Consider the following 22,033-nt stretch of genomic DNA (forward strand, 5'->3'; position numbering starts at 1 on the left):
ACTGGAAAAAGAGAAGTTATTGCATATTTACACGGCTAATCAACATGGACTCAGTGGTGGCGGGGGTACACGGGACGTGGATTCTCCATTCAGACCTTAATAGGTCTCACTGATTGCATTTAACTTTCAATGGGGTCTTAATACTCTCGCCAGGCTGATAGATAAGTTTATTTTGAAATGTGCGCTCTAGATATGGGAAATGATTAGCGCGGTACGGACACGGCCAGTGTTATATGTCAGAATCCCACTGTCCTTTACCTAATGCGTTAAACTGATACAAATCACAATTCAAAGTTTCCACGTGTTGGTTTTCCCGAAACAAAAAATTCAGTGATTTTGCATGCTATTTAAAATTTAAATAAACATTTACCTATCAAGAATAGCTTTGAATATTTGTTTTATTTCCCATAGGAAAGACAGAAAGAAAGACATGAAGAATTTTCAATTTTCTTTTACATGCTCTTATCATTATATCCCTTCTCTCATCACCAGCTCAGCAACAAACTGGTAACCCTTTTTGAAAAAGAATTACATGTCATTAGGGTAAGCAATTGAAAAAACTTCAACTTGAACTTTAGCCTACTACAAACCAAGCCACATGTAGGTTATTTTCTGTTCCTTAGGCAATCCAACAGTATTTCCACTTTCCACTGTTTTATAAGGAACAGCATGTGTTATCTGTCAGTCAAAAACTGCCTCATAAACCAAATGGATCCTTTCTGCCTTACTGTCACTGTCTTCTCTATCACCGGAAGAAAACTGTAACTACTCAGTCAGGCTCCTTTCACCATGTTACGTCCTTGTCCCATGTCTCCATTATTTCCAGGGTTATCATCATCAATCATACATCTCCACCATTGCCCATGGTGTTGGCATAGCAAGATGGGAGACATACTATGGACTGTAGTTTGTCCAAAACATTTTCCTTACTTTATAGTTGTTAAACAGTCCCATTAATCCCTATGAGACAAATTACAAATACAAATACAATTTGATTGATTGATTGATTAATTAATTGATTAATCATAGCTCTGGCAATGTACTTCTTAAGACTGTTCCTAAAATTAATTGTACCCACATCAGCTCAAATAATACAGGCAATTCATGGTTAAAAAATACTTTGTTTTGCCTTAAGCAACATTCAACAGAGATAATACTTATTTAAATTGTATCTATGCCCGGTTCCCTCTTGAGTTTACTAATTAAATCCACTCCTGTCATAATCATGCATTTCCAGAGAAATGAAAGCGAAATCATGTATTTTAGGTTTAAAGAAAAAAAAAAGTATAACTTATTTACATTCTAGTTCAGGTAATTTACAGATGGATATCCTTTGGAACCAATTGATTTTATTTGCGTTTAATTGCACACACGGATGCATTTTTTCTATTTTTCTGAATGCACAAATCTCTTTGAAGCCCTGCTTGCTTTTCACTTTTGATAAAAAGCCTTTTCTGTTATACGTCCAGCCAAGTGAAGAGACAGAGAGAAGCAAAAGCCAAATGCTGTTATTATTTTCAATTTTTTTTTTTACTTCCAACTGAAAGGACCCAGTCAAAAGGGATTGCTATAAAATTAAATAAAATAAAGAGCTACGGAAGGCAGCACTTAAAGTTGAATTGAGGTGTCAATCAAGCAGCAGATGGAGACACAAAGCAACAAAAGCAGATGCATCTTTATATATCAGAGCCCTGATCTGTAAAACCTGCTTAAACATAATAAATAAAACAGCAAGACTTGGTTATGCATCCTTTCCAGAGGGGATAAATACATGGTTATGGTTCTACATGATTTTACACCTATTTGCCCTTTTTCCACTGCCTGCAGCAGAAGTTACATCATTTACATAACCACAACATAAACAACTGCTAATAGATATATTTTGGTTATGCTCATGTAAACGTTTTTGATATATTACTTTTTTAATCCATCAGAGTCATGGATGTTGGAAATATAGGGGAAAGTGGGTTCTGTTGTTATGCTCCATTTTCCTCCAATCAGAATCAAGGTCTGAGTGATGTCCCCTAGCGTCATTTCAGTATAGAGAGAATTTGAGTTTGAGTTTTAAATTATTCTCCAATTAGCCAAACAGCATCTAAAACCCTATTATCCCCATTGCATGTCAACTATACAATCTATGAATGTTACATCTGATATGGTAAATGGTTAAACGGTTTTGTATTTATATAGCGCTTTTCTAGGCTTGATGACCACTCAAAGCGCTTTACAGTACAGTTTTACATTCACCCATTCACACACACATTAGTACAGAGCATCTATTCGCAGCACTTTGTTATTCTATGGGGGTGGGCAATTCAGGGTTCGGCATCTTGCCCAAGGACACTTCGGCATGCAGATGGGTCAGACTGGGGATCGAACTGCCAACCTTCAGGTTAGATATGGGGCCATTCAGACGAAAGACACAGCATAGACCATTTTTTTTCAAAATAATTGGGCAATTTCACATAGAAACTTTTTGGTTCTTATTGTGTCAAGAAGATGACATGAGTTCCCTGTTATGCATATCATGCACGTAACATTCTAACTGCTTGTTGTGCATGTTATGCATATTATGCATGTGGCGTAGGCTATGCATGTGGTGTATTTTACGCATACTTGGTTATTTCAGGGAACGGAGTTAATACAAGTACTTTGGCTTAAAGTAAAAAATGAGTACTTTGTGCCTTTTGGAGTTTTACTTAAAAAAACTATTTATATTTATCTTAGTAATATTCACCAGAACACATACAAATTGTCCTTGCCATAAAACATTAACAAACAGGTTATATTCATAACTAGTGTAAAAAGTTCCTTCTATTGCTTGTCGGACAGCTAGATTTTGACATCCAAGTGGATGATTTTTCAAGGAGGAAGGCAAGAAAGACACCATTATAGGAAGGGGGGGGGCCTCCAAAAGACATGTGCTCCAGGGCCTCACAGGACCATAACCGGCTGTGGATTTGACTCATTGAAGAAAAGCATTGATCATTATGTGGTGATCAGTGATGATATTGTGGCGCCATTTAAACGAAATTTAAACTATGGTGGGTCAGAGAACTCAGTGTCTGTGTGAGAGAGAGAGGAACACGGAGACTGTGTGTGTATGTGTGCGTGTGGCGCCGTTAACTTTCCCTCAAGCTCCGAGACTATCACACAGAAGTTATACAATTCTTTTATAGCAATCAACTGCGTATAGTGATTAATTTGGCCCGGGACAAACATGATCACTAAACAGTTTCCACTGTACTGAAATCTTGTTGGGAGGTGACACAAAATTTTACGGAGGCGGCCGCCTCGCAATTCTCTATGCAGGAAAAACCCTGGTTGGATAAGTTGTTGTTGGAGAAAACCGGGCTTTTCTCACTGTGTTGTATGAAGGTGTCCTAGCATTTTAACTGAGGTCATGTTAGTCTAAGCCTAAGTCTATGCCTGAAAAGCATGCTGAGGTAAACAGTAACATCAACGTTATGCGAGATCGTTTTAGTAACTTTTTGGCGGAAACTTTTATGTGAAACCGTGTTGGTGTTGATGGAGTGCATATAATCAAACATATGATTAGACATTGGTTATTAAATAATTTAATAATCTGCCTACATGCATTTCAACAAAGACACTCTGCTACTACTTTTCTGCAAAGCACTGCATACGTTTTTATACTTTCACTCGACACTTACAGTTTGCTGAAATCCGCAAACTAATTTCCTCGCTAAATAATTTGAATACCTCTGTGTTCTTATGCATCTTCTCTAGAAATCATTTTCTAAGAAAACTCTATGTCATATTCATGACACGTTCTTAAACTGCACAATTGTTTGCATCTGTGTTCTTATGTTGATGAATGCCATGTGTTCATAAGCTGAAAGTGCGTCAGTTTTTCCTAATTAGCATAGAGAAACGCCCCACCAATGCCCATAGACAAGCTTCAGACTGCAGTGCCGTGTGCATGTACAAAAATCTAAAAATCTAAAGACTTTAACCGTAAGAAAAAAGTTCTGTAGCGTCAGCAGTCGAATTATAACACCACAAGAAACGATACATGGAATGCAGTTACACATTCAGAGAAAGCTGTGTCAGGATGAAGTCACATAATTGAAGTAAAAAAAGTTCGATCTCAGATTTGAACTTGGAAGAGAGAGGGTAAAGGGAAAAGAAAAGGAAGGTTGACAGAGTTATCTGAGCTAGAGCCGCGCCTCATTGGGAACACAACACTGCAGGTGAACCCTCAGTTGAGCATTTGTGGATAATCGACCTGAGCCTGACGGGACCCACAGGTTCAACAAAATGTTTTCAATAATATTCTGGTTTAAGTCCCACTCGGTGCGTGGTGCGCACACAGGGAGCACTGCACCCACAGACAGTACCCACTACAGTTAGTAACTTACGTTGAATGTGGAAGTAATAAAAGTATAGCATAATGGTCTTTTTTAGTGAATGCATTTGATTAAGACCATGAGAGCGCAGAAACAAAATATTAGATTGATCGGTGTCACCATCCAAGTGTCCACCTAAGTATTTTTGCAATCAGATTCCAAAGTTTATAAACTTGTTTTAATCAAACTTTGTTAGTGTGGGTTGCACATACGACAACTGTAGCTACAAACATCCCTGTGTGTTCTTATTTTCCTTGAGCAGCATTTAGTCTGACTAGAATTTGGATTGATTTTCCTAAAAAAAGGAGTCACATGAATGTACAAATTTTTGTACATTTCTGCTAGTGAACCTTTGTCTACATCCAGTCATTTACTACTTAAATGGTTTCAATGCAGTGCTAACGTCAGGCTGTCAGAAAACATAAATGGCCCAGTCACTTTCCTCCAGTGGTCATCAATCATTCATTCTTACCAGAATCCATCTGCCAATCCTGGTAATTACTGATTACAGGCAGCCAGTCATGAGGCAGGATAAGGAAACACACACACACACACACACACACACAAACACACACACACACACACACACACAACACACACACACACACACACACACACACACACACACACACACACACACACACACACACACACACACACACACACACACACACACACACACACACACATTTACATATTACAGGGTCTGATACATGTTCTCTGATTCCCCCCTCTTTTCAGAGAGGTGCTGCTTAACACACTTTGGAATTATAAGAAATTCTAATCAGCTCTCCACACTGTGGCAGTAGCATAATGGAACCTGCAATTTTTCTATCAAAGCATGCCGGCACAGACACATCCATAGTGGGTTGAACACAGAATTAAACCACAGTACTGTCTTAACACAACACAGGAATTTATTTTGTATCCCGCCAAATCCCAATATACAACATATGTCAAGGCAATTTATATAGGCCGGCTAAAGTTGAGACCCAACAGGTCACACAACAAGCCCAATAGAACGAGACTCAATCATGGCGGCCATCAACCTCGACCGTTTAGGATGTGAAAAATGGGGAAGAGAGTTGAGTGTAACTAAATAAATTTGAGTGGTAATAAAGACGAGAAAACAGTATATGAATACCAGTGCTGTCAGTTAAACGCGTTATTAACGGCGTTAACGCAAACCCATTTTAACGCCGTCAATTTTTTTAACACGAGATTAACGCACAGCTGCAGCTTCAGTATCTGTGTTCGGATCCAGTCTGACCTGCTCTCGCTTTTTGTTTTAATATTTCGCCAACTAAAATATATATTTTTAAGCTATTGTAGCGTCCCCGCTTACACAGGACATGGAATTTCTTCGTGGTTTAGTAACTGTTATTATCCTCTACACGAACATGTGCACTTCTCGCTCTTACTCCGTCACTCGCACACATCAACAACCCTTCACTTCCTCATTGACCCCCCATCCCCAAAAAACCCCATCCTATTGATCCAAACAGTCACATGTCCCACCCCGACCCCTTCATTGACCCTCAGGATATCAGAACGCTCCTTCAACACAGTGTTTTACTGAACATACGTCAAAACCAAACATAAACATAAACCCCGACATTACACTATTAGGCTGCAGCTATATTTTTTTATTTATTTCAAAATAGGGTACTTCTTATTTCATACCTATTCCACAAATATGGGGAGGACTCAAATAGCCCTACAAAGTTCTGTGTTTAATTTATTTCAAAGTAGGCCGACACTTGCCTGTGTATTTTGTTTGTTTGTTATTTTGTTGCTTGTCTGTTTGAGTAGCTGGCTGAAAGCAAATAAGTAGTAGGCTTACCTTGTATTGGTAACCTAACTGTTACGGTTCATTGTTTCTGAAATTAGAGGCCTGACTGCTATGTTCACAGCAAACTTGAAAAAAATAAAATATTAAGCCATGGTTTAACTGCACTATAGGCTGAGTCCTTGTTTACCTGAAATGTGCACTTTTAACCCTAACCCTAATTTTATTTTGCTACGCCCTGTTTGGCAATGTTGTTTTTCAATAAAATAAAACATTTACATAAAGCAAGCCAATCCACTTTTCCATGTTGATAAGAGCATTAAAACGAAAAAAAAATGATGGAAAAAAAAATAAATGAAGGGACATTTAGAAAAGATAAAAAATTGCGATTAATTGCGATTAATCCCGAGTTAACTATGACATAAATGCTATTAATCGCATTGACAGCACTAATAAATACAGACCATTTACCATTTACAATGACTCGCTCATGGATAGTATACAGGCCTGGTACAATTAGCATAGAATACAGAGCTAGGATCTGATATCATTCACCTACATTATTTGTGTTTTGGGGTTTTGATACTTGAATGTGAAATTCCATACAATTCATAACACACAATATAAGGAAAAAGTTGTACTCAACATTAGTAACACCAGCAATTGTCATTATTGGCTTTTTACCTAGGACACTACGAAAAGTTTAGCTTTCGGAAATGGTGTTATTACGTTACAGTTAATTTTGCAGACGCTTTTATCCAAATTGACTAACAATAAGTGAATTTAACCATGAGGGTACAAACCAAGAAACAACAAGAATCAAGTAAGTGCAATTTGCTTCAAAAAAGCTAACTAAACAGATTTTTATTTCGTTTTTTTTATTTTATGCTTAACCAAGGAGTAGTAGGTTGAAGAGATGTGTCTTTAGTCTGCGGTGGAAGATTTGTAGACTTTCTGCTGTCCTGATGTCAATGGGAATTCGTTCTACCATAGGGGAGCCAGGACAGCACCAGTCGTGATTTTGTTGAGTGGGTAGCTTGCAGTGAGGGAGCAGCAAGCTGATTGGCAGATGCAGGTTGGAGTGGAATGGGCTGGGGTGTAAGATGTTGGGACAGTATTGTACAATCTAGTTCTGATAGAGTGGCCCTTACTCCAAAATTTGCAAACTGTTATACTGTCCACTGGAAAGCGGAGGACCTAAAGTGATTTGCAGTCTGACTCATCTACCTTGAGAGGCCTGATAAATATCAAGTGAGATGGCACAAAATCAAGACCAAGGGTAGAAGTAGAAACAAAAAACAGATTGCTGAGATCTGGGAGGTATTACACAGCCAGCACCTGGCCTGCACTGGTCCCACCCCTCTGAGTAACTCAACCTAAAAGCTTAACTCTGTCAAGCTCACGCCAGAGGTCCCCCGTTAATTCTGTACAGGTGCCAGTCTACCCACTGAATGGTGGACCTGTTTGGGTGACTTTGTGGATATCTTTCATATTTCTCTCTATGGTAATTAAAGAGATGGTTGGCATATTCCTCTCTTTGACAATTTGTCAAAGTATGTGTGTGTGTTGCTTAAATACACAAGGCACAATATAATGCCTAAAGAAAATTATGCATTTTCTCTTCAAATTAGTGGCAGTCAAGCAACAGGAAGTCAGTAAATTCTTCTCAACAAAATTACATATATCCTTCAAAAAACTTGAGGTCTTATAAGGGATTGAAATGAGACAATACTTCACCCTGGTCGCTTGCAGCCAAATTTAACAGTGCCACCATTGTGATTCACAAACAATTTGAGCAGAACAGCTAAAAATCTTTAATATCCACTGATGACAGAAAGGAATTAGCTGCATATTTCCCTCAGCCCTTCCAATTTTCTTGCTGTGTAAGCTTGGTCCCTAATCCCATTTTCATATGGCTTACGTATTAACCCCCCGTAAAAAACACTCACATTCACAGGCCGCCAGCCTTCTCAAGGGATCTCCTTGCGAGGCAAACTGCTTTTGTTGGGCAGCTAACAAGAGGGTTGGAGGGTTGATGCAGCAATATGTGATTTTAGGAGCCTGAGAATCTATCTAGTATTAGTCAAGCCATGTAATAATTACCATCATTATGGGTAACTGAAGCATTGGGATGACCAGGCTCTACAGACATGAAGCTAAGGCTGCATGTTCCTTGAGACATTTGCGTACGAAATTCAGTAATCCTGGTAATACATATTAACATTACCTTGCTGTTGAGAAATTTTAGAGCTTTGCCCTGCAGATCTTTGAATTTCCTGTCAGTCCCAAGACTTTACAAGCTCATCTTGCATATTTTCCTCCTAATTTCAAAGTACACAGAGAGGAGGAACTGCAAGAATCTGTGTGAAATTTGATTACCAAGATTATTTATGGATAATTCAAGTTATCATCAGAAATTTAACCAGAAATGCAGATGTTGTTTTAAGAGGAGAAAACTAAGAACAAATACAGTTTTGTGCAGATATTCAATTACCTAATTTTGGGACATGGACACTGAGTCTGTTACTGAGTCATTCTGTCTGTTTTGTTAGGATGAAGACTGCCTGCTACATATTTACCATTTGAAATACCTCATGCCTGAAATCAACAGAACATTTCATCACAGCAAGCATATCTTTAGCAATAAACAATACCGTGCAAATCTTTTTTCTTTTTTTTAAACTTTATTTGACCTTAAACTGTACCTTCTCAAATTAGCTTCCTCTCAGTATGTTGTTATTGGCACATTACTAATGGAGATTTCTATCACAGCTTGAGTAATTCAAAAAGCATGAAGGCATATAGCCTCTAACCAATTGACGAGGAAATGTTTTAGATAATTTAATAAAACTTTAAAATACATTCATGGAAAAAAAAATTCAAGTGATATGCAGATACAACTATGAAGAATTACAAATTGCAATTTTTTTGTTAAACAAGAGTTATATGCAGTATTTGTAAACCACAAACACAAAGTAAGCCCATGATGTTAGAATGATTCTCTCATCCCTCAGAATGAAATGCTTAATTAGAAAACAGCCAATTAAAAAAAAAAGCATAGCATAGCAGCTCCATAGTGCAACTCCTGCTCAAACCCTCCACAGAGTATCTTTGACAACAATTTTTATGTATATAAGGTAAAGGTCTTTCAATTGAATGCAAATTCATATTCATAATATGCTCGGCTTTCAAAATACAAATAACACAAGGTTTGTGACTTGACAAAAAATATCATAAATGTACTCCCACAAGCCCATGCTCAGTCCATGAGGACCTGCATGAGTGTCGCTACAGACATCTTCAGTAAAAAGCAAAACTATAATGACTGTAATAATGACAAAGAGGACTCAGATGAGGGTACAGATTTCAAAGTTTTTATTGGCGCCTAGAGGTTCGGTACACAGGGAATCAGTCCAAACAAGCACTGGTATCCAAAAACACTGGTCCAATAATGATGAGTGAGTTAACAAAATAAAACGGGACTAGAACTAAACAAAGCACTAAACAACTAAAGGATAAGTGAACAGCTGTAACAAAAACAATGAACACCAAAGTTAAGCCAGCGCTGTAACTGGCAAAATAAACACAAATGTTTTCATCACAGCCTTTGACACTCAGAAGTAATATTAATTGTATGTCATGCAGGAATACAATTTGGCCCTTGAAAACTAGTAGATCAGAAGTTGTCCTTAAGTGCTTAGTGAAAATGACGAATTGAGCTTGAGGTTGGGACATCTGAGACAGAGTGAAACATTTAATTGAAGGGTTTAATTGGATATGGCCAGGCCCAGTTGTGGTAAAATTCAAGGGGTGGAGGTAAGAGGTAATCATCGTAATGGTGCAGAAATGACAGCAGAGAGTGGGTACACATCTAAAGGTTGACCGCGAGCAATGAAATGGTTAAACGTGACATTATCTCTCCCAGAACACAGATGAACCAGAATACACATCAATTCAGTAAGATGTATCAGCCAGGAATTTGGCCGGTTGATTGAGTCTTAAGTTTTCAAAGAGAAGTAAGTATGGTCCTTGGCATGCTTGAGAAATTTTTTTGAACTCTATTCGCTTTCATTTCCTCTGCAGTGAGAGAGATTGCAGATTAATGAAATAACCCGAAATCCATCCTTTTTCATTTCTATTAAATCAGCAAAGAAATTCAAGTATTCTTCCCAGCTAGAGGGGGAGGGGGGGGTGGGTTAAAGTTTCCCACTGTTACTTGGGAGACTGTTTTTTGAATTTTTTTATTCAATTGGGGAAGTTTGTATATCATGTTGCCCTTTGATTCTCGCTCAAATTCAAACTTATTTGACTACGCTGGGGTCCGTACAATGTTTGGGATAAATAAGACATGGCTCAAGGACCAGCAATTTTTCCTTTCTGCGGAAAATTTCATAATCCTCCCTTTCAATAGATGAAAAATTATTCTTTTCGAGTTACTATGAGCTGCACTGAGAAGGGGTTGTACTCAGTGGAGTCTATTGAAAAACAAAGATGAGCCAATTGACTCAAACCACATAGAGTAAACTAATCCCATTTCTTGAACCAATAAGTAGTTTTGTAATTAATCCGACAATAAGGGAAGATAGGTACATATGTCTTATATCACTAACTCCATTAGATCTGCAGCTTTGTGTGTGTGTGTATGGGTGTGGCTATTTGTGTGTGCTGGGTGGTTTTGAGGCCACTAGTACAGGGGGACAGTGACAGTTAAATGCTGAATCAATCAGTATATTCTTTCAAAAGTGGATTACAATGATTGTGTGTGTTTGTCATTGAGAGAGAAGAGAGAAATAAGAGAGAATTATCACAAGTGTCCTTGGGCAATATCCTGAACCCTAAATTGGGTTCGCTTTGCTGGCAATGTGATGTGTGATAGAAAAAGTGCTGCATGAAGATGCACTGTATGGTTGTGTGTGTGAATGGCAGAACTGTAATGTAATGTAAAGTGGTCATCATGATTAGAAAAGCAATATAAATACGAACCTTTACCATTCATGCCTACCAACATGATTGTATATCATGTTATATTTTATATTAATATATTTTGTGCAGACTGTCTTCCTGTAAACAAAACCACCCATGGATACCCTTCTATATAAGGTGACCATGAATAGATTTTGAGTAAAAGGTGGCCTATTTGATATGTAAGGGAAATTCTCCATTTACCAATGGCTCAAATGTCTGGAGCAACCATCTGAAATACTGCTTTTAAACAAAGTGAGAAAGTAGTCTTAAGGATAGGTGGAGGATTTACAGAGTTTATTGTTGTAATCAGGGATTATAACCCCGTTAACCAATCAGAGTTATTTCCTTCTTTGAGTACACACTTATATGTGGACATTCATCAATGCACATTTTTGACTCATCAACAATACATTACTAATTTAGATGCACAATATGGGCAATTTGCATGAGTACTGCAAGTTAACACAAATCACCCTGAGTGACAGAGGAACAGTCCGGAAGGGCACTGTTCTGTTTCTTGAGATGGCAAAACCAACCAAATTTACATCTTCCACACGGTGAGAGCAGGTCGAGCTAAATCCTTTTAAATTAGGGGCTCTGTAAGTTAGTGGATCTGTTACATAAATCCTAAATTGGCATTTCATTATAATAAAACAAAGATCTATGTGGAAACATCTGAGTGAGACTGGAAATCAACACAAAAAAATAACTTATTAGTCTGTGATGAGGATCTGGGGGTAACATCACTGTTATGGAAGTTTTCTGGAAGTTGGTGCAAGGAGAACTTAGACAGCAATTGATGTCTTATGCAGACGATTTTAATGTAGACTTGATTCATCAAGGAGACCAGAAGGTGCAACAATATACAAATGCTAACAGAGCAACATGAGCAAGTCACCCCAAGTCTAAAGATATCTTCCACAGCATCCCCATATATCTTCCTCTTCTTGCGTCACCCATTCCAACAGCACATCCATGAATGGCTAGAATTGCTGTCACTCTCTATGTTACATGTCGGTGTTTCGCATTCCTATTGGATAGTTAAGACTAAATAAGCATTCCTAAATCACATTGTGTCCTTATGTCTTGCCACTGGTGAAATACGCAAAAGAGTTGGAGTTAGTGAGAGTTGAAGTTGGTGCCTCTCTGTCTGGAGCATCTGAGTTAGATATGAAAGTCCCTTAAAGTAGACACTACGATGCACTGTTGGTTGGCCCTTTATCTATAACCTGACCTTAGGTACTGCTTAGAGAGAGAATGGAGTATATGTCGAGTTAGACAGGCACTAGTGGAGTTAGACAGGCACTTTTCTTCTGTACAGATATAATATGTAAGATACAATATACATCATATATAGTGGCATATACAGTTATGTGTGAGGATGGTCAAAACTTTCTCAACAATCACCAGACGCGGGAAAATGTTTTCCAGTAGGATTGCCTTGTCACTGCCACAAATGAATAAGAGACTTTTGCAGGCATGACAAAATGTAAAAAATTATAAAGTCACATGTTTTTGTTTACAGCATTGACACTGGATGTTAGTATACCTATTCTTTTAGTTTTTTTGCCTTTATGTCTGTCGCATGTTCTTCATCAACATGCCAATTTGCTCGCGGTGAATCCTGTGGATCATAGGCATGTGTTCTCTCATAGGCTCAGTCACACATTCTGCAGAGATTTATAGGGGGATAAAAGAAAGTCTGAACGCTCTCAATAGGACTTGTGAGTTCTCACATACAGCCCCTCCAAACAATGTCCTGAGGTTGAGCATATGTCTGAAAGCATCTAACATCAAGCATCAACATTGAGAACTCAGGCTATGGATATCTGCAAAGTGTTATCTGGTTTTAGGGGCGTTGGAGCAATACACAGGCAAAATGACTGTTAACCCCCCTTTTTCCCCACTCATCATTCAAGTGTGTGTGTGAAAGGGGGGCTTGTTTTGTCCATGGCAAATTGCCCGTCAGACCATAGACAGTTAGATGAGCAGATAGATGGCATCTTCAGAATATGTGGCTTTTAGAAACCCATAAATCTCCTGAGCTGTGGGGCTAAAACTGTGTGGACTGTTTGTTGATGATTGGTTCTTGGACACACACACACACACACACACACACACACACACACACACACACACACACACACACACACACACACACACACACACACACACACACACACACACACACACACACACACACACACACACACACACACACACACACACACACACACACACACACACACGCACACACACACACACACATAGATACTACTATTCTATTTTGTTTCCCCTAAGTATAAGGAACCAAGCTGATAGACAGCCACCATCAGCTCAGCCCCTCCACCCTTAAACTCTGTACTCTGTCATTTTAACAATAATAAACAAATACAGAGGGAATCAGAAAACCTGTTGAAAACTATTACAAAGGAACAGTGTGTTTATACGACCAGAGAGTGGGGAGGGGGGAACATTTTGCATCAGTGTATTCCAAGTACAATGGTGAGCCAGGCTTGCCACACCCACTTAACTGGTCCTTAGAGGTGGTCTGACAAACAATGCCATGTTTGCCGTGCCAGAGTCTACACCTCGCAGCTCAAGACATCTTCTTTAGTCAGTTGTGACTACTTACTTGAACTCTGTGTGTGGATGTAGTCCGAACCAGCAGGAACGATTGGATTGGTGTAGAAGGGGGGGTGGGGTATATGTGTTGATGGAGTGGGAGTTTGACTTATATTCCTTTTATTTGTTAGTTTTAGTTTAGTTCAGTTTGAGTTGAAGGTATGTTTGTAAAGGAAAACACAAAACATACAATGTCAGGATTTCTATAGAATATCATATATACTTTTTACTTCAATTCAATTTTATTTGTATAGCGCCAAATTATATCATACATTATCTCAAGGTTTGTACATATTAGGTTAAAACCTAAAAAAAAAAAAAAAACAGTTCCCATGTGTGTGATTTATGTTATATATTCATATTATTTGTCAACAATCAGGTCAGGAATAAAAAAGTCTACATGACTATTTGCATTAATTTGGTAGAAAATATGAATGGAAATTTGAAGAGCACACACCTCTGCCAAGGCACGACATTACTCTTATGAGACCTCATTCAAATTCACTAGATCCAAATTTTTATTTTAGTCGGCACAAAGTAGTTACATTCACAAAAATTAGTCCCACAAACATCTCTGTAATTATTCACAGATATACAATATCAAAGAAAGTGGGTAAACAAATTCTGGATGCGCCACCTGATCGAGATCTGCTCCAAAATTCCGCAAATTCTTCCCTGACCCTCAGTGCATCCTTCCACTAAGTTCCATGGTATTGTAGCCCGTCATTTTTGCTTAATTAATAGACAATGGAGATAGGATATGAGTTCAAATTCAAGGCAAATAATCATTGTCTTATTAAAAGTCAAATTTCCTGTCAAATACTTTATTTGTAGCTAGATATATCTAAGGTTATATGTCTGATACTTATGTCAATATCTGATAGTTTTTCCAGGTTCTGGTGGATAGCAAAAAGACAGAGACAGATAATTTCCATCCAAATAAAAACAAATCTGCAATCAAAGCTGTTACTTACAATGTTACACTAAATCCGTAATTTCTCCCCTGCAGGAAAGTGAAGCCGTTGAGACACTGGCGTCAGCAGCTGGTAGACCACATCTCATATGAAAAAAACTGAGTAGAAAAGAAGTGAATCTGATCTAAGGCTGCTGGAAACCAGCTTTAGTTTTGGAGTGATTCCAACTGGTTTGTGTATTATTATTGGAGTAGCCTGCACAGAAATGTACATGCATTTGAACAACTCCCCCATTTTCTAGCTTTGGGTGAAAGAGGAGAATGGCTGATGGAACCTGCTTTTTTCAGAACCTTGTCCATATGAAAATGATTATGGAGTCTGAGATTACTGGCTTTGATGAGGACGGAGAAAGCTTAAGCCAGCTAATACATGATCAACAGAAACATTGACATTTAGACACAAGAGTTGGTTTTGGTCCCATTTTATGGAATTGACCATTTTCACAGAAATTCTAGCACACACCCCTGGTTACCTGAACCCTTTGAGTTTCCACATTTTCAGTTACAGCGTATATGAAGACCCTAATATATATATTTTTTTTTTTAATTTTTGCACATTTAAGTTTGATGTTGGGAGCCATTATTTCAGATCTTATTTCAGATAATAGCACACATCATATACAGATGGGTACAATATATCATGGTAAGAAAATGGATCTCCATGAGCCATCTCTAAATATGTTAGGACCAAGAAAGATCTCCATGTGCGCACTGTGGCATCTTTCAGATGGTAATATTTTTTGGGTGTTTAGTTAAGTTTAGCTTGACTGTGAAAGGTAATTATTGACTGAAAACAGTAGTTTGATGGAATTAATGTTTTTGTCAAACTAATTTCAGGGTTCAGCAGGAGGATGTAACAAATAAGTCTGACGCTTTGTAGCTACTAAATCTAAATCTCGATGCATCAGTTTCTCTATCATAAAGCTGTCAGGAGCAATTTGAGGTTCAGTATCTTGCCCAAGGACACTTTGGCAGATAGAACTGTGGAGATAGGGATCAAACTGCCGACCATGTCAGTGGCATAGTGGCAATTGCATTGCAATAGTGAGACCATTTAAGTGTCAAAGACAATATATATTATGAAAGCAACTGAAACAGATATCTTCCTTTTTCTTCATGAATAAAGGATCCTTAACACAACAGTAAATACATTTTCCTACAGTCATAAAACCTCTGATACGGCAAATTGCTTTTCATTGGCTGGGAATTTGAAAACAACCATGTCAGAACTAGCAATATTAAAGTGTCCTATCCATACATTAGGGTTGGGAAAAATCAAGTCTCAGAGCAAGAAATTAAAGTTGGAGGTGCATATCAAGCACAGGTATGCAGAGAGTATATAAAGAGTAATAGCCCAGCCCGTCTGCTGTAATTCTACAAATGGATTTTAGGTTCCACATCTTTTCAGCGTCATGTAGCAAGAATGCAGAGAATAAGAATGTAATACTGGCATGGCAGTGAGGAATACAAAAAGCCAACTTTACTTCATGGAAACATTATTCAGAAATGCACCTCTATTTTTTTGTGAATATGGCTCTCTGCCTCAAGTTTGACTGTGTTATTTTATAGTGATAGGAGATGTATTGGAGATAGAGAATTAAAGGGTCATATCTCCTTCCACAATTTGTTTCTATAATAATTTGCAACATATGGTCCAAGTTAATTTGCTCCTAGTTTCTTTTTGCGACAAACTTTTATTGAGTTGTATGAAATGTTGAATCAAAACATTTTCCATTATTAGAGATAGGAAATTTGACCATGGCAATAGTAGATACTGTGGAATTAAGTACCTCATAAAGATTGAGCCCTCCTGTAACTTAAATGACTCAGTTGTTTTCTTTTGTGGTTGGTCTTTCAAAATTATAATAAGTATACTTTTTTGAATGACCCTTTGTAGAAGTAGAACTTTCATCCCTTTAAACAATGCTTGATACTTGTCATACATGTTACGTGGAACCTAGCAGAAACATGCATCAGGATGCAAAGGCTTTTAAAACAGTAGCTTTATTTACCCACTGAGCTGAAGGATAACCATGGGTCAAACTACAGGTGTTTAAATGTGTGTTCTGCTTGAATGTGAAGCGATTTTCCCCCTCAACTTCTACACGCTTACCATCTGTGTGGAATGAGACAGTTATCCAGACATTTTGCTCAAAAAATAAGTTTAGTTAAATGTTAATCCTTGTTTAATTAAATGGTGTTACCCTTTTGTATTAAACCAGCCACACCAAGTGATATTCAACTCATAACTTTCTGAAACAGTGGTAAGTAGAACCGGAGTACCCCAAGGATGTGTCTGCTCGCCCTTTTTGTTTACTTTGTATACCAATGATTGTGTCGGCTCCCAACCTATTCAGTTTGTGGTGAAATTCTCAGATGATAATGTTATTTTCTATCTACTTACAAGTAACTCAAACACTGTCAGCTATAAAGCTGAAGTTGACAGGTGGACTGGTGTGATGCGCATCATACACATCAATACGGAAAACTGTAGAAATAATGATTTATCCCACATTAATTGGATACCAGAGTCTTGTTGCCATGGCCATGACCTCAGATGGGTCTCTCCTTAAAAATACTTTGGAGTTCACATTGATAATGAGCTTAGCTTAAATGAGAATACATCAGCGCCTCTAGCGCCTGTTTGCAAAAAATATTATATTCAATATCTTCTGCAGGCCAATAGGATTTTATCTGACCCCTCTCATGTGTTGTATTTTGAGTATGTATTAATGAACTTTGGAAAGAGTTAATTTAAACAACCATTATAAAAATTCATTCTTACCGCTGTCAGTTAAACTTATTAACGGGCAGCTCAAGGTGACCAGCAGACATCAGGCAGACAGCAGGGGGTGCTCTTCAATAACTGCAGGCTCCACTAATAGCCTGTAAGCCTGTGTAAGGTGTGATGTGTTGTTGTCTGGGTTTTTGAACTGAGATGTGTCTTTGACAAGTACGACTGAAATCTAGGACATTTCTTAACAGTGTGAATGTTCTGTAAACAAACTACTTAGTTGTTTTATCTCAGGCATAAGTTATTCAGTTTTTTTTTGTATAACGCCAAATTATAATATCAAGACCTAAAACTTTTAGTGAAACCCAACAGTTCCCTCAATGAGCAAGCACTTAAGCGACTGTCTATTTGTTATAATGAAAACTATAAGAGTGCTAATTATGGATATAAAGATTTTACTTATGATCGCAGCAACAATTAATATAATTATGAAAATAATTGTGGTCTGAATCCTGCAGAAAACAACAATAATAACAGACATACACATACATGCCCATACAACATATCCATAAGTCCCATAACAGGATTAAGCCAGAATGTTCAGTTTTATTCTATTATACTGCAAACAATTGAATTAACTAGGCCTAACCAATCTAGGCCTCCTCTAGAAAACAATGTACTGTCAAAAGTGCTCATACTGGATCTTCTGTATGCAAATACAAGAAGAAGCCTTCAGGTCTGGGGAAACAGAAGAACTGAGGGCCATACAACATGACCTGAGGGAGTGAGCCTTCATCAGAAGAAGATATCGGTGCTGTGGAAAACGTTCTGCCTGGTCCCCAAGAAGATGAGTCCATCTGGCCTCAATGACCACGACATGTTGCCCTCACATCTCATTTGATGAAGGTACTTCAGTCACATCTTGATCAAACTAGTCGCACAGTTAAACTAACTCCATCCAGCCAGTGCTTATGAGGGAAAGCCGCAAACTATCTCCTGGATTAGGGACTCCCTGAAAGGCAGAGTTCAGTTTGTCCGTATGGGTAAAGTTCTTTCTGAAATAGTATTGACTGCTACAGGAGCTCCACAGGGGTGGTTGGGTCTATACGTGTTGGGTGTGAGGATGTTGGCACAGTAGAGGATTACTACTAGGTGTCCACATCGACCACGGACTGAATTGGAAAACCAACACTGATGCTGTGTACTTGAAAGTAATGAGCTGACTCTATTTCCTGAGGAAGCTGAGATGTTTCAACATGTGAATGTTTTGCACAACATGTTGGAAATCTTCTATCAGTCTGTTGTAGCAATGCATTGTACTTTGATGTTTCTGCTGGGGGAGCAGCATTGGAGCCGGTGGGTGACACCAACAGACTTACAAACTTATTAAGAAGGCTAGCTCCATCATTGGCTGCAAACCAGACTCTTTTGAAGTGGTGGTAGAGCGGAGGGTAGTTTACAAACTGTTGATTGTCCATCATGGACAATCACCCGCACCCTCCCTACCACCTAGTGGACTGCCACAAGGACAGATACTGGAAATATTTCCTGCCCATAGCAATAACACTGTACAACTCCTCACCTCGGACAAAAAGTGAACTCTCAAAACCATGAGCTCTATTGATTCTGTCCACACCAAAATTGTGATTACTCCTGCAATAACTGTATATCTTTTTGCATATCTTATATTTATATTTATTTTAGTCATATTCGGGATTGTCCATGATGTGAACCCTCAAAACCATGGATACTTTGGATTCTGTCCACACCAAATAATAACAACAACCACAACAATAATAATAATTGTTTTTTTCTTTTTATTTAGGAAAACATTGTGTCAACATTTTATTTTAAAGCAAGAACAATGTCTATATCTTAAACTTTTTGAAAGGAGGGAGGAGTTAAGATTCATAAAAGATTACTTTAATTTGGTAAAATACTGTAGTAAATGGTAAATTCTAGTCTTGATTCCCACTAACAAGTGCTTCAAGGTAGTGTTGGGATTATTCTACATTAAACGTGGCACCATTAAATGGTTTGGCTATCAGAAAAATATTCATTATAATATAAAAAATATTAATATAAAAGCTACCTCGGGTCACCACCCTTCAAAGGAAGGGAAAAGATAGCCAATTTATTGATTAAGTCTAATGAAATTACTAACTACACATTTGGAAATCGAATTAATAATTAAATTTATAACTTTAACCAAAAGTACCACAACAGTAGCTAGCAAAGCATTGGACACAAGGTGACCAATAGTGGTTGAAGGTTGTGTCCAGGGGAATGTGTAACAGGTGTGAAGGTGAAGCACCCTTGGAGACTTCTGGAAGACTTGTTATTGCAGGCTTGTAGGCCCAACAATTGTTCACATATAGCAGGACCCAACAACAATTTTGCCATCCACCCATTCACACACACATTCAAACAGTGCTTCGATGTGCAGCACCAACTCATCATACACCCCTCATACACTGCCAGCACAGTGTTCAATTGCAATTTGGGTTTCAGTATCTTGCCAAAGGACACTTTGAGCGGGGAAAACAGGGATCAAACCACTGACCTTGTGGTTAGTGGACGATCTGCTCTACCCTTTAGGGGTTTTACTGAGCTCCAGTTAGCCCCAGTATGAAGCAGCTGTGCAATGACCTTACACACGGACACTGTGGTTGATCACATCAGTTCACTTTACAACCCGATAACTAGGATTGAACAGTCAAAACACCCTTGCATCGCAATATCTGGGAAACTTTGTCAGACACTAAACAAAATTTAGCTTTAAATTAGGATCTCTATGCATAGCTGCATGCCAACTACAATTGACCACACTGGGAGTTGATGGTAGACTCAACCATAGATACCCACATGCAAAATGTAGCACACATCATTTTTAGATTATCATCCACCCAAATTGTAGAGGCCTTTACATTTGAAGAAGAAAAGTGGATGTCTACATGAATAAAAGTCTTGCTCATACTTTCATACTCCGTTCAGCTGCTTGTTAGAGGCCTTCCTAAGTTTCCAGGGATGCGACAAGCCAAGTAGAGGCACTGGGAAATGCACACAAGATGAGGAGTAGAGTTCCATCCCACCTACGATGTTCTGCCCTCACTGGGCCCAAGAGCCCTCTATAGCCACATTTATCCTATTACATCAATCTACTGGGATCCACTTTATGCAGTCACAGTCGGAAAATATGCAGGAGGATGGAATTGACAAGGTGCCACAGTTGTGGTGCATATCATGTCCATGTATATAATCCCCATTGATTTGAGTTGCCAAACATCTCAGACCGGCTTAATACATTTATATCAAATCCCTCTAAAAGCATACAATTTTCAGTGATTGCTCACACTTGTGGTCTACTTACATTCACATTGACAACCAAGCAATGGCATGACTCCATAGAACGCACACTGTCTCTCTAGTGTTTCCTTGTGTTGCCAGTTTATTTGTTCTGCACAGCTCTAAGTGGTGGCTGTGGAAAAGAGAGGAATCAAAGAGTCATTCTCAGACTATGTGTAAAGATAGTATTGAACTTTTTTCAGCATGTTCCACTGCTGAGTGGGAAAATCTAGCCTTTTCAGCTTGCAAGATCAGAGTTATGAAACTGCAGACCATTTAACATCATCTATTTAAATGACCAATTAACATCAAAGCTGTACATTTTGGAGGAATCTCTAGCTTATGACTTGAGTGAGATTGGTATACTGAACCTCTAAGAAGTCAGTGACAGTCAGTGACTGTGGTAAGGTATTCTTTGTTGAAATACTATTACTTCACTGATTTCGTTTGAAATGAATAGCAGTTAATTTAGTGTTTAAAGTGTTTAAAATTAATAACCATCACATTCACCAAGAAATTGTCCAAAATAATAAATATTGTCAATATACAGTAAGGGCACAATTGTACAGTTTCAAACTTCTTTTTTTCTCTCTGTTGGTCAAGAACAGGACAGAGACTGGCTGTATAGTTTCAGGTGTGAACACCTGTTAGTTTTTATTGTTTGACCAAAAAATATATACTACGTAAGCTATTACAAGACATGGCATGAGCATACTATTATATTAAATATTATTTTTCAGCCTACATTTTGGTGTAATTACACTTTGGTCTGCATATTTTAACATTTCAATGTTATAAACGATAGCATACTGTAAGTAGAGAGAGAGAGAATTCAGATAATAGTTTTGTTTTTTTAGGAAAACATTGTGATTTCAATCAACATTTTATTTAACAGCAAGGACAAAGAGAGAGAGAGAGAGAGAGAGAGAGAGAGAGAGAGAGAGAGAGAGAGAGAGAGAGAGAGAGAGAGAGAGAGAGAGAGAGAGAGAGAGAGAGAGAGAGAGAGAGAGAGAGAGAGAGAGAGAGAGAGAGAGAGAGAGAGAGAGAGAGAGAGAGAGAGAGAAAAACCCTGAAAACAGTGTTGTCTGTAATCGGTAATTTCAGACAAGACCAGACACTGTGAGTACAAAACTCTTATGTATATAAATGGTCTGTATTACATTGCACATTTCTAATCTTGATGATCACTAAAAGCATGTTACCTTACAGTTTTACCATTCACACACAAATTA

The sequence above is a fragment of the Limanda limanda genome, chromosome 12, assembly GCF_963576545.1.
Source record: "Limanda limanda chromosome 12, fLimLim1.1, whole genome shotgun sequence".
Classification (NCBI taxonomy): domain Eukaryota; kingdom Metazoa; phylum Chordata; class Actinopteri; order Pleuronectiformes; family Pleuronectidae; genus Limanda; species Limanda limanda.